The sequence below is a fragment of the Erpetoichthys calabaricus genome, chromosome 1 (assembly GCF_900747795.2).
Source record: "Erpetoichthys calabaricus chromosome 1, fErpCal1.3, whole genome shotgun sequence".
Lineage (NCBI taxonomy): Eukaryota > Metazoa > Chordata > Cladistia > Polypteriformes > Polypteridae > Erpetoichthys > Erpetoichthys calabaricus.
In genome coordinates this window covers 316300306-316311987 of record NC_041394.2, presented here as the reverse complement: position 1 = coordinate 316311987, position 11682 = coordinate 316300306, and positions in this window count along the sequence as shown.

The following is an 11682-nucleotide window of genomic DNA, read 5'->3' as shown; positions in this document are numbered from 1 at the left end:
ACACAACTATTATGGCACAGAACCGTCCTGGTGTATACCTGGTGCCAAAGATTTGTGGAGAAACCTGAAGTGCATTTTCCACATACCTATTCTGCATTCAACAGGACCACATGTCCTCTGATATGCAGCATTATACTGCTCTTTGGTCATGGTCTGTGGAGTACCCCCAAGTGTCAACAGATATGGGCAAACAGGATAGGTGTTGACACCCAGTAGACAACGCCCCCAGATTCACTGTTCATTGCCTCACGACAGATTGTTGAATTGGCCCAGATAAATGCATTGTCTGTACTTCCATGTCTGTGAACAGCCCCAAGGTGACTGCACATTACTTGAACATTAATTGTGTTTTGATAGTACTTGATTAAACTGGGACTTGTATTTCAGTAACATGAGAGTTGCCAAGTGTTATTGCTAGGCTAATAAGTAACTTCCACAAATAACAACCATCTATTAGGTACTGCAGGTCTTATATTGAGTAATTTACAACATGTGACTCAAGGCATTATCATTGACAATTATGACATGGTATTATTACATGACACTGGATATTTAAAGATTTGTCAGAAGGCATTGGTTAACTCTCAGTACGGAAGTCTGCTAGAACTGCTAGAACCCAATGCTTCATCATCAGAAATAAGAAGTGAAGCAAAATCACATATTTTATTGACTAAGATTACAATATTCAAAATTCTATACAATAACCTACTCAGCCAATAAAAGGTATCATTTTGCTTCACTTCCTATCACCTACTATGTTCACAAGAAAAAAAAATGTACTTAACTAAATTGCCTTCAAGAGTCCTCTAGATTTTATCACAGTCCATTTGAACAAAAGCCTGTAACTAAGGCAGATTAGAGTTTGGTTTTAATATTATTTTTTATATATGACTTGCTTCTAGGACAGCAAGGCAAGACAGACAGACATAACTTTATTTGTGATAGATAGATAGATAGATAGATAGATAGATAGATAGATAGATAGATAGATAGATTGTCAAAGGGATGATAGATTGTCAAAGGGATGATTGATCGACAGGTTTAAGCCCCGCCCCAAAATATATTTCATGAAAATATGAAATATGAAAATATAATTTATGAAATATGATTTATGAAATATGAGCTGTGATGTTTACCCTGCTCCAAATTATAAATTATGAAACTTATGACACATGTCTTCATTTTATAAACACTATATTGAAAACTAATAATATTAAGAAATTAAAAAATAAGTAAAATATACACTTATATTGCATGTAATACAAAGCCAGGCAAGTGTGTATCTCTCTATACTGTATATAAAAGAAAATCCTGGAATGGAACGCAAATGCAAGGCTACGATACGTGATAAATCTCGAAAGTCATTTTAAAGACCCACGAGACCAAGGAGACTTGCCACGGTGCGTCTCGCGGGGACCGTAAACATGAGACTTGGTGCCAAGAGATTGTCCCAGGGCCATAGAAAAAAGGATAGCAGCTGTACAGGCTTTAAAGAAATCGAAGGGCAGCGCGGCAGCAGCTACCCCAACCGAACGCGAGCAGCGTTATACATCCTGCAAGAAAGAATTCAACCACGCCCGGGGCCAGAAATAAAAGACAGGTATTGCTTTTACAAAGTCACGCAAGACCAGGCAGTGAGCCATCATTTAAAACAAGTCAACAGACCTCTAAGCTAACAGTTGTTGGATTGTTTTTGGCAGGTAAGCACCATGTGCTCTGAGCTCTTAAAACAACGACATGCGACAGGCAGAAGAGGCAGCTAGCAAGCAGCAAAAAGACAGCAAATGATCCAAAGGCATATCCTTAGCATACGTTTAGACGCAACACCCTTCACAACATGAGCAGTATTATACATCTGGGAAGAAAGAGATGTAACTACGCGCGGGGCAGGAAATAAAGAAACAAGTATTGTTTTTACAAAAGTTTTTAAAGTAAAAGTGAAAATAATGCATATGTAACAATTCACAAGAAAATAATAATCTCTTTAAATTGTAGATTGCCTGCCTAAGGTAAAGTCATCCCTGATGAATGGGGACGTGGGAATGAGGGGTCCTTTCATCGGATTAGCGCTATTTCAGATGTGGAATGGCAAAATGGGGGAGGCAGCTTGATGAATGAGGTCTCCAGGCCTTAAAACAAATCCAAATCATATTATGTGATATCATCTAATGTGAAATTCTACTCCGTACTTCTTGAATTTTTATTTTTACACTGTATTGAGGATTTGTTCTGTTCTATGTATTGTATTGTATTGACCCCCTTCTTTTTGACACCCACTGCACGCCCAACCTACCTGGAAAGGGGTCTCTCTTTGAATTGCCTTTCTCAAGGTTTCTTCCATTTTTTCCCTACAAGGGTTTTTTTTTGGGAGTTTTTTCTGGTCTTCTTAGAGGGTCAAGGCTGGGGGGCTGTCAAGAGGCAGGGCCTGTTAAAGCCCATTGCGGCACTTCTTGTGTGATTTTGGGCTATACAAAAAGTAAATTGTATTGTATATCCAGTAAACCAGGGGTGGGCAAATTCATTCCTGGAGGGCCGCAGTGGCTGCAGGTTTTTGTTCCAACCCAATTGCTTAATAAGAAGCCCTTATTGCTCTAGAAACACTTCTGCTTCATTTTAGTTATCTCCCTCATTAAGATTATGAACCCTTATTGCTTATTTAAGTATTAAACAGCTGCATTCTTGGTTTTTAATTGCTTCTTATTAGCCATAAGATGCAAATGACAAAAGAAACCAGCAGTTATCCATTTTGCTTGTTACCCTTTACACCTGTGTGTCTTTATCATGCACTATTTGGTTTAATTAAATACTTGGAAGGAAAGAGAAGAGAAAAAAGTGAAGGATTGAGAATTACCCATCCGTTTTACACTTCAAAGTATTTGGATGTTATCCTTAGAATGGAAAAAAAAATCAAGGATATGAGAATGACTTGACATAGCAGAGTTAAAGCACTAACAAGCCATGAAATGTAATTATTGGCAAGGATTGTTTTCTAATTAAGCAACTGGGTTGGAACAAAAACTCGCAGCCACTGCGGCCCTCCAGGAATGAATTTGCCCACCCCTGCAGTAAACCAAACACAGGGGTTGGCGAGCGAAGCGAGCAGGGGGTGGAGCCCCCTAGTCTTTTTAAAAAACGATATAAAATATTTACTTCTCTTGCTTGTGTGCATCTTTTTAATTTTCATAAGACATGTTATTAACCTAAAATACTTTTTCTCACCAATTCAAAACAATTTAGAAAATATACACTCCTGCTATTTTGCTACATAAGACAAGTCTTAACGCTAAAAACATATGTTTTTTACTAAAAAATCCTTAACAATATGATCGTTCAGACCATGTTTTGTTACACCTTATTTTAATTACATTGCTGCAGGAAGACAGCACCTTTTTTGATTTCATGATGATGATGAGCCCCCGGCATACTTAATCTAATTTGAACATGTTCTATTTTTTATATCATAAGATTTTTTAACGTAAAATACTTATTCTAACCCCGATTCAAAACAATTAAGAAAATATGCACTCCTCCTGTTTGACTACATAAAACAAGCCAATACTAAAAACGTAGAACTCCTGTTTTTTACTAAAAAATCCTTAACACGTTTTTCAGCAGATCTGAAAACAGATATAGGTTACCTTTGAAACTCATATGACCTGGCACTTGGTCCCTCACTCTTTATGGCACTTGGTAAAAATGCCATCACCCCGTTCGAAATTAAGTCCCTGGTTCTCTGCAAGCTTAATCACGAGACTGCTTTTTAACAACGATAATCGGTTAAATGTCAAAAAAGACTTTTTTACATTCAGATGGTATGAAAACAAAGTTATTAGATAGTTTCCTACTAACGAATCTCTCTTATATATCAAAATATGACAATCAACTTTAAAAGATTGAAAGAAAAGTTATTAAAATACATGTAGCAATCTAAGAAATGGATTCATACATAAAAAGGCCGCTGATTGCGGCAACTAAGTCAGGGCCTCAAACTCCAATCAATTTCACTCCAACCAGTTGCTTAATGAGGCGCTGAGTCTTGTCATTAATTAAACCCGTTCTCTAATTCCATGGCTTGTTGCTGCTCTCATTGTGCAATAGCAGACATTTCCGAAATTATGGACTTTCTCTTTTCGAAGAGCAGATCAGCATTCCTGAGACCTTCACCTTTCTTTATTTTCAGATATTTTATGATGGTCACAGTTTGCTGGTCCTGTTTTGGCTCATTTTCTACCTCATTATTGTTTGGTTACTAATTAAGGAAAAAGAAACAATTGAGGGGTCTGAGTTTTCAAGAGCAAGTCAAATAAAATGAATTCAAAAGAAGTTAATTAGCAGCAAAACAGGTCACTAATTAAGAAAAGGGTTAGAAGGAAAACCTTCAGCCACTGTGGCCCTCTAGGACTGAAGTTGGGCACCCCGGTCTATCGACACGTTAACTTTTTCTACATACAAGTGCGTTGATGATCTTTCCAAAAGGTAGGCGATTTCACTTTTTTCTTCCACGATGGAAAACAATGGAAAAAATATTTTTGTGGTTATTGGTAAGTGTAGATTATCGAAATATGTGCTATTAACGATCTCTTCAAACTGTTGAAATGATTGTCTTTTTATAAATCCGTTTTCAAATCAGATCTCCAAGAACCTTTTCATCCGGAGGTGGGTTTTCTGATTTTTAAATGAAAAAACGAAGTATTTGTAACGTTCAGATTTTATAAATGAAGTATTTTTCTTATTTCAGAAGGTTGCAGTTTCTGGCCCATTGGTTGCTCAAAAAGTGAGTTGATTCTAATACTTTTAAATTGAAATTTTGTTTATTAATGCGTACAGATTTAATACTTTATAAGTACCGTACATTCAGACTTAGTACTATTTAATGGAAATGTCTTTATAAGTATGTACGAACATATTACTTTATAAGCACGTTCAGACTTATTAGATTTTTAATGGAAAGTTCTTTGAGAGTATGTGCAAACTTATTACTTTATATTTTAATTGTAGAAGAATCGGAGGCCGAACTGTATTCTTCTTTACATCTAACTAGCACACAGTTAGAAGAGCTAATCTCTACCACAGATTCCCTTTTTGAGACTAAAAATCCAGTGTCAGACGAGAAACCTAAAGCATCCCCAGAGCCCCGTAAGTACTACTTTCACCTGAGGGTTCGGATGTACGAAAAATAAGGTGTTATGTGTTGAATATATAATTTTTAACAGAAACCTCAACGCTTCTGAAGAGTGGTCATTCTTCTGAAGGTTCCAGCCAGCCTCTAGAAACGGCCTTGGACAGCCTGTTATTGAACATCTCTTTCACGCAGCCCGGTAAGTTGAACTAATTGTGAGTAGTATAAGCCCGGGACTTTCTGTCAAAATGATTTATGACCTTAAGCCCCGCTCCCTTTCGGATGTCCTTAAGCCCTGCCCCTTTTTGATGGATGTCTGACCCTTCCTTGAACCCGCCCCAGGAAACTGTCAAGGGCCTTTTGATGGATGTCTGATCCTTCCTTGAACCCGTTCCCACCCCCTGTTTACCCCAGGAAACTGTCAAGAGCAGACTTGATGGATGTCTGACCCCTCCTTCACCCTGGCCCCCCTCTCCCGAGGAGACCCGGTCAGGCCGCCCCTGATGGCTGGCCCCTTCCATTTCCTTACCCACTTCTTTCAAGGACAAGCCCAAAACATGTTCCAGCCGGTGCGATCTACCTTATAGCCGTTCCTGCCTTTACTGTTTTGGGTAAGAACCCTCTGTATCTATCTATCTATTACTATAAATATCTATCTAAATTTTGCTTTATCACTTGTAAAACGCTTTCTCACAGAAAGACCCCAGACAGTCTCTGCGCTGACAAGCTGACCCATGCTCTCACTGTATCCCCACAGTTGACGAATGAGAGTGGAGCAGGCAGCCTCTGCGTGCGCCCCCCGAGATGACCAGATCTGAAGCTCTAAGCATACACGCAGGCAAGTGCGTGTAGTTTGAAATACGAGCTGACTGGATCTCTGTCTACACAGAGACTCTCAGAGCAGGCAGACCCCCCTGCACGAGCAGGCAAGTGTCTATAGCTGGAAGCTGCAAACTGTATGAGCCCGGAGCGCCATTAGATACAGCCAGTGCCTGTCACAGGCCGGGAAACTGACAGCCCCTACCCTCCAGCTGTGTTCTGCACACACATGCGTATCAGCAGCTGTGCGCAAACCCCCACGAGAAGTAAAAGGCTTTAATGATAACTAGTTCGATATAAGCCCTGTAAAAATCACACACACCATTAAATAATATGCAACAGGGCCCTTTTAAAGAACATTTGAGACGTATAAAAAAATCAAGCCTCAGCTGTATATTTTATATATCTTAAAAAAGCCCTATGCCATCCAAGTTAGATTGCCTTAAACAGATTGGACCTCTGGGGATAGAGAAATGCGTTTTAAAACACTCTTTGGCAAAACCTTTGGGAGCAATTCACAGCTCAGAGACGCCTGTTGAGTCCCCTGGATCAGGCCAGATCATGATCTTTAAACCCATGTCAGATCATTCGGGAGTCAATGTTTTCTGTACTGGACCGCCTGTTTATAAAAGTCTGAGATAACAAAACATTTTTTTTTGCTTTATAAACTCATTTGTTACAACCGGTTGGAGACAGATTGACTGAACCCTGAACAGGGACCAGGAGCTTACTCCAACTGTGTTTTCATTCATTCCTCTAAATGAAATGTAATTATTTTAATACAGCCTAGTAGCCCCAAAGTCCGGATGATTTTTAGACGTATCAAGTGTATTGTTGAATAATGGGGTAAATGAATAGTATAAGATGTACCTGTATGTATGAGATTATATCTTAATTCACAGGGAAACTGAGACCTGGCTGTCTGTTTTTATTTACGTGTTTGCGGTGTGTTTGTTTAACTAGAGGCAAGGGTAGTAAGAAGTGCTCTTCTGCACATCCGAAGTTCATTGAACTAAAATCATGTTTTTAAAATCAGCAGCTTTAGCTCATGCTAGTGACCTCATAAATGGGAGCCAACAGCTCAGCACACTTGTATAGCTCACAAAATAGCAGAGCTAATTACTCTTTCTGCTTAAACTAATTATTAAATATTCAGTTAATTCTTAATTAAACACTAAAGCATTAGAGAACAAAATACATTTTCAGTAGCCACGTAAAATGACCAGTTGCTTTAACATGAAAATAAAGCATCTTTAGAAAATAAAGCATCTAAAAGCATCTTTGTAAAGGGCCAATTTTAAAATATTGTAAGAAAAATCCTTGTTTCCAAAAGAGTTCTGCCCATTTTTTCTAACAGGTTTCTTGACTGATCTTTGGAATCATCAGTGCCTTTCTGATCACATCCACCACAAACATAGCATATAACTTAATTTCTGTACTGTACTCATTTTAAATGATAATAGCCAGTATAAAGTCCCTAAAGGAACTGGGTAGGAACTGGAGACATCTGATATCTTCTATCGTATATCTTTTTTGCAAGCCCAAGTAATTCAGATTCTGCTCACAACACAAATGTACGGTTATTTTTTTTCAAATGGCCAAATCTTTGTCATGCTAATCATGAAAAAAATAAATAAATAAAAATCAGATTTTATTCTCATTACAGTTTATTTGCATATTTTATTAAACATACTTAACTTTTAGCGACATTTATCTTATCTCAATATTTATTTTTTTAGTATCAGAATGTAGTTTAAGTTAATTTGTTTTGGGTTCAATAGATGTATTTTTCATATTTTCGATTCTTGTTTTCTTTTTTTCACATCTTCACGCCCCCTAGGTGGTGCCTGCCTCACAGTTTGAGAACCACTGTTGTAGGGGGTTATTTGTAAAACACTCTGTGGCACTTCAAGCTAAACTAGATTTCCTTGGTTATTCAGCTGTCCATCGGTGTTCCATTTTTGTTATAAATTGCATTTAGTCTCTCTTTATTTACTAAACATTTTATACGATGATTAGAAAACAGTTATCTTGTTCAGCTGTCCATCGGTGTTCCATTTTTGTTATAAATTGTATTTAGTCTCTCTTTATTTACTAAACATTTTATACGATGATTAGAAAACAGTTATCTTGTTCAGGCTTTAATTTAATTTCAGCATTTTCATCAACAGGTTATAACCACTTTGGTACTCAGGATGCTTTGTATAATACAAAGTTTTAGAAATTTTGTTAATGCTTGGTAATAGCCTTCCATTTTATATCAGTTATGAGCCCCTGAAAAATAAGAATGGTTATAGTATGTTATATGAGCCTATACACTACAGGGCTGATGATTAGGCTTATTTTGGACACGTTAGGCAAATCAGGAAGGAAAATGTTTTAGTGAATAGTTACATAATATCTATTATATGTGTTAACACAAGGATTAAAATTTTACTAAAACTGTGAGGTTTGTTCTTTCTTTCCAGGTTACATTGGATAGTTATCCTTGAAAACTGCTTTTCCCCTCTGTTTGTGAAAAGCACCCTTTGTTTTAGTAGCATTCAGGGTGAAGGGGATGTAAGTTTGAACTGTGATTCCAAGAGTCTGCAATCTTCTTGAATACAAGTCAAAGGACCAGGCTTTGTGCAATGATCACGGTCAGGCGTAGAGTTAAGCTAGACATTATTATTCCAAAATAACCCAGGGTCCGTCAGTTTGTTCAAGGGCCATGCCCGCATAATCCGCATCCTTGGGTGATATTTTCCAAGAGGCCGGAGACTCTACCAGGTCGTACACGGCCTCTTCTTGTGGCCTGGCCTGAATGGCTATCTCCTCAGCCCCTGCTAGGCTCCCTGGAACATCATTAGCAGGTACAAAAATGTCAGGTACTGTGTGGTTCTCCAGAAAACTATCCGTACCCGGACATATTACCAGGGGCAGGTAACTCAGGCTCAGGCTCCTAGATCTGGTCAGCTGAAGGCATAAGAGGGTACGGCCAAGAAGGCTGGTCTGGAAGTTAGCTGTTAGGCGCAGAGTCCTCGGAGTCGGGCAAAACAGGCCATTGTAGGGGGCCGTCTGGCCCGTAGACCATCATGCCTGATCAGGAGCATAGCCGGAGAGGTGCTGCTTGTTAACAGTTCAAAACACGTCGTTCAAAATAGCTTTTTATAGCCCGGCAAATCCTGACCGCTTGGGGGCAAAGACTCTTTGAAAAGAGACTCCCACCCCACCCGCCTGATTGGTCCTCCTTTGTGTCATGTGCATTTTGAGGGTTGTCTCTTATTCAGGTCTGTGAAATGTACTTCTACATAAAAAGGCCTAAGGGCTCGGGAGTCTGGTCATTGTGAATAGTTAATACAGAAATGAGAATACAGAACACACGCCACACTTGTCTTATTTCTTCTGAAAAACCCTAGGTGAATTTTGAACATCATGTCCTATGTTTGGTTAACACTGTGGACACAAGCGCTACATCTCCGTCATATTGACCTTTACAGAGTAAAGATTATACAGTAGAATCTTTTACACTCTCCATTACAAGATCCACAGCCCCAGCAGAAAGTTTGACAATTAAATGGAGAACCCTTTAGTTTGTCAGAATCATGGGGTTAGCGCAGAGGTCCATATTCCAAAATATCTTAGATTATATCTATTTAGTTAGCATGTCGGCACTGTTCATTTTCAATATATGTGGTATATGCCCCTGTCCAGGGGTTTCTTGTCAAAAGGTTAAAATAAAACAGAGATCCAAAATATCCCTATTGAAACAGCAACATTTGTTATTAAGTGTATAGGTTCGTCTTGCATTCTAATTCTTAAAGCTGTATCAAACTACTGTTAATTTCAAAGCAAAATACAGCCAATCATTTTGCTTATAACTAAATTAAATAAATCTTATAAACAGAACCCAGTGCTTGATGATACTTAACACTAATGGATATCATTAAAGGCTACTTTTGTGCTTTATTCAGTTTTAATATTTAATATTTCTAATATGTTTTATTTAAAAATTAACTCTTTAAGACATATTCAGACTATTCCAGACTGCACATATCAAAAAAGCTTATTATTTATTTCAAAAGGTTTCTTTTCATGCTGGTTTTGTCATCTATCAATGTTTTAAGGAAGGGTCAGACATCCATCGAAAAAGGGGGGGGCTTAAGGACATCAAAAAAGGGGTGGGGCTTACAGTCATAAATCATTTTGGCAGAAAGTCCCGGGCGTATACTACTATTGTGCGAATGTGCAGCTAATGTTTGTTTTAAATAAAACTTAGTCTTGCTTGTTTTTTCAGAATCTAAGTCACCAGGATTACTGACTCAGATACTTTATGATTCACTGCAGTTTGTATCATCACCTCGATTTCTCACCCAAATAGTACGAAAATCCAAAAGAACTGATGCCAGAGCTAAGGCTGCCGGGCTGAAGGCTGAAATCGATCGAGTTCTGCAGGTTTTTCAAAGCGCATTACTGGACCTTTTACCCCTTTCTCCAGATTTATGTGAAAATGTTATTTTATTGTACGCTATTTTAGAAAACTTGTTCCCAAAATAATGGCAAGCAATATGAGTTGAAAAGTTAAAAGCAGGAAAAGACATTCAAGTGATGACTTGGACACTGGGAGCGGTTCTCAAAATATTGGGTTATTACATGATATGGTGAATGAACTTAGTTACTCTATTCGACCCCCAAAAATGCCTACTCCTCCTCCCCAATATTTTAATGAATCGGAATATATTAATTGGCAAAATCAAAACATGATTCAAATGAATAATATGATAGCTACCATGATAGTTCCTTCACCTGTTACCACTCCTATTGACTTTCACCAGCTTGACTACCTTTTAGGGTTAGGGTTAGGGGGCATCCAGAAGCCACTCCAGATGAAATGCTAACATTAAACAATTTGTTAGAAAGGGTTCAGCGGTCTTTGACCGAACCGCAAATGTGAATGTTCAAATGGGTTACGGCTTAACAAACACCATGGGTTCTGCAAATGTTCAGCCTTTTGTTTCAACCCCCCTCTGTTTCAGTCACTGCATCCCCTGTTCTAGTCATGGCAGTTGTAGCTAACCCCTCAGCCCCTGTATCATCTTCAGTCATACCAATTCTAGCTAACCCCTCTGTCCTCTCTGCTTCAGTCATGCCGTCTGTAGCTAACCCCTATGTCTCCTCTGCTGTATCTAAACCCTCTGGTCCCTCAGCTTCAGTCTTGCCGTTTGTAGCTAACCCCTCTATCCCTTCTCCTTCAGTCTTGCCAAATGCTTCAGTCTTGCCATCTGTAGCTAACCTCTCTGCTTCAGTCATTGTCTCCTCAGCCGCTGTTGCATCGCCAGTTGTAGCTATCCCTTCAGCCTCCTCAGTTGTACCAGTAATGGCCGGTGGTTCTGTTGTGTCTAAACCATCAACCACTTCTACTTCAGGTGTAATAGTTATGGCCGGTCCCTCAACTGTCTCTAGTGCTGACAATCAGAGCATTTTTCATCAGATCGACAGACCATCGTTTAATAATACAGAAATAAGACACCCCTTAAATTTTGTTGATGCCTATGAGCTAGAGTCTTATGAGGAGGTGTTTAACAGTATTCTTAAATCCAAACAGCATGCTGATTCCTTACCTATTAGTGTTTTTATACAGATGACAAACTAATATTAGTGTAGATGAGTTTATTCAACAGACAGAGAATCTTCTTCAGAGTCATGCGAGTGTATTAGCAGATAAGTCACTGATGCTAGTCATACAAATTGTTCGGTCACCTAGC